The following is a 3,192-nucleotide window of genomic DNA, read 5'->3' as shown; positions in this document are numbered from 1 at the left end:
CCTGTAGTCCCAGCTACTCGGGAGGCTGAGGCAGGAGAATTGCCTGAACCCAGGAGGCGGAGGTTGCGGTGAGCCGAGATTGTGCCATTGCACTCCAGCCTGGGTAACAAGAGCGAAACTCCGTCTCAAAAACAAACAAACAAACAAAAAAAACTGGGATTTAACACTGTGAAATTGTATTAGTCTGTTCTCACACTACTATAAAGATGCCACCCAAGAGGCTGGAGGATTGCCTGAGCCCAGGAGTTCGCTGCTGTGGGTGATGATGGCACCACTGCACTCCAGCCTGTGAGACAAAAATGCGAGCTTATATCTTAAAAAAAAAAAAGGGGGCCAGACTAGGAGCAGCTCTCCGTGCAGCGGGGACTGGGCGAAGCGGCCTGCGACCACGGAACACGCGACACTGCCCGGAAGGCTCCGCCACCCTTACCCCTACAGCTGCCCACTCGGGATCTCCGATGGCGTCGGCGTGCGCACGATGCCCTTGGCCACCAGCCACAGCGGGAGTGGCAGCAAGTCATCGGGGCCACCACCGGGTAGGGTTTCTCCGGGAGCGGGGCAGCTGCAGGAGCCGGGCGGCGGCGCCAGCTTCTCAGCACCCTGCAACCGGCACTGGCACTGTGCAGATGGAGGCCATGAAGCAGATCCTTGGGGTGATCAACAAGAAACTGCGGAACCTGGAGAAGAAAAAGGGTAAGGTTGCTGATTACCAGGAACGAATGAACAAAGGGGAAAGGCTTAATCAAGATCAGCTGGATGCCGTTTCTAAGTACCAGGAAGTCACCAATAATTTGGAGTTTGCAAAAGAATTACAGAGGCGTTTCATGGCACTAAGTCAAGATATTCAGAAAACAATAAAGAAGACAGCACGTCAGGAGCACCTTATGAGAGAAGAAGCTGAACAGAAACGTTTAAAAACTGTACTTGAGCTACAGTATGTTTTGGACAAACTGGGAGATGATGAAGTGTGAACTGACCTGAAACAAGGTTTGAATGGAGTGCCTATATTGTCCGAAGAGGAATTGTCATTGTTGGATGAATTCTATAATTCAACTGACCCTGAACGGGACATGAGCTTGAGGTTGAATGAACAGTATGAACATGCTTCCATTCACCTGTGGGACCTGCTGGAAGGGAAGGAAAAATCTGTATGTGGAACCACATAAAGTTCTAAAGGAAATTATCGACTGTGTTCTTCAGTCAAACTACTTTGACAACACCCACAACCACCAGAATGGGTTGCGTGAGGAAGAAGAGGCAGCCGCAGCACGTACAGTTGAAGACCAGATAGCTGAAGCTGAACCTGAGCCAGCAGAGAGTACACTGAGCAAAATAAAGTTGAATCCACAGAGGATGCAAATAGACAGTTCATGGCAGAAACACAGTACACCAGTGGTGAAAAGGAGCAGGTAGATGAGTGGACAGTTGAAACAGTTGAGGTGGTAAATTCACTCCAGGAGCAACCGCAGGCTGCATCCTCTTCAGTACCGCAGCCCCACTCTCTGACTAGAGTGGCTCAGGCAGATTCCCTTGTGAGAAGACAGTGAGTGCAAGACCTTATGGCACAGATGCAGGGTCTGTATAATTTCATACAGAATTCAATGCTGGATTTTGAAAATGAGACACTTGATCCTGCCATTGTATCTGCACAGCCTATGAATCCAGCACAAAACATGGACATGCCCCAGCTGGTTTGACCTCCAGTTCAGTCTGAATCTAGACTTGCTCAGCCTAATCAAGTTCCTGTACAACCAGAAGCTACAAGGTTCCTCTGGTGTCATCCACAAGCGAGGGGTATACAGCATCTCAACCTTTGTACCAGCCTTCTCATGCTACAGAGCAATGACCACAGAAGGAACCAATCAATCAGATTCAGGCAACAATCTCTTTAAATACAGACCAGACTACAGCATCATCATCCCTTTCTGCTGCTTCTCAGCCTCAAGTATTTCAGGCTGGGACAAGCAAACCTTTACATAGTGGTGGAATTAATGCAAATGCAGCTCCATTCCAATCCATGGAAACGGTGTTCAATATGAATACCCCAGTTCCCCCTGTTAATGAACCAGCAACTTTAAAACAGCAAAATCAGTACCAGACGAGTTATAACTAGAGCTTTTCTAGTCAGCCTCACCAAGTAGAAGAAACAGAGCTTCAGCAAGAACAGCTTCAAACAGTGGTGGGCACTTACCATGGTTCCCCAGACCAGTCCCATCAAGTGATGGGAACCACCAGCAGCTTCCTCAGCGGAACAGTGGATTTCCACGTAGCAGTCAGCCCTATTACAATAGCTGTGGTGTGTCTCATGGAGGTTCTCGTGGTGCTAGAAGCTTGATGAATGGATACCGGGGCCCTGCCAAAGGACTCAAAGGAGGATATGATGGTTGCCACCCTTCATTCTCTAACACTCCAAACAGTGGTTATACACGATCTCAGTTCAGTGCTCCCTGGGATTACTCTGGCTATCAACGGGTTGGATATCAGCAGAATTTCAAGCAAGGCTCTGGGCAGAGTGGACCATGGGGAGCCCCACAAGGTTGTGGAGGGCCCCCAAGACTCAACAGAGGGATGCTGCAAATGAACACTCAGCAAGTGAATTAATCTGATTCACAGGATTATGCTTAATGGCCAAAAACACACTGGCCAGTGTACTGTAATATGTTACCAGAAAAGTTATTATCTATTTGTTCTCACTTTCAGGAAACTTATTGTAAAGGGACTGTTTTCATCCCATAAAGACAGGACTACAATTGTCAGCTTTATATTACCTGGATATGGAAGGAAATTATTTTTACTCTGCATGTTCTGTCCTAAGTGTCATCTTGAGCCTTGCACATGTTACTCAGATTCCTCACCCTTGCTTAGGAGTAAAACAATGTACTTTACAGGGTGATAATTATCTCCATAGTTATTTGAAGTGGCTTGAAAAAGGCAACATTGACTTTTTTGACATTGGATAAAATCTACAAATCAGCCCTCGAGTTATTCAGTGGTAACTGACAAACTGAGATATTTCCCTAGAGGAAGATGAAAGGAGTGGAGTGTGGTTTGGCATTTCACAGCCTTTCCAGTAAAATTGGAACACTGAAAGTTTAGATGCATACCAGATTATGCCTGCGTCCTAATCACACATATAAGGCTGGCTACCGGCTTCGACACAGTGGTTCATCTAGTCAAACAACCGTGGTTTAA

The 3,192-nt window shown here is 47.1% G+C and overlaps 1 pseudogene; it reads left to right on the top strand.

Moving 5' to 3' along the window:
* Positions 1 to 478: 478 nt before the first annotated feature.
* On the top strand, positions 479 to 2,969 carry LOC100405371 (caprin-1 pseudogene; annotated as a pseudogene).
* The last annotated feature ends 223 nt before the right edge of the window (positions 2,970 to 3,192 follow it).

Source organism: Callithrix jacchus, chromosome 14, assembly GCF_049354715.1.
Source record: "Callithrix jacchus isolate 240 chromosome 14, calJac240_pri, whole genome shotgun sequence".
NCBI lineage: Eukaryota > Metazoa > Chordata > Mammalia > Primates > Cebidae > Callithrix > Callithrix jacchus.
Note: the sequence above shows the minus strand (reverse complement) of the source record. Positions and strands in the feature narration are given on the sequence as shown.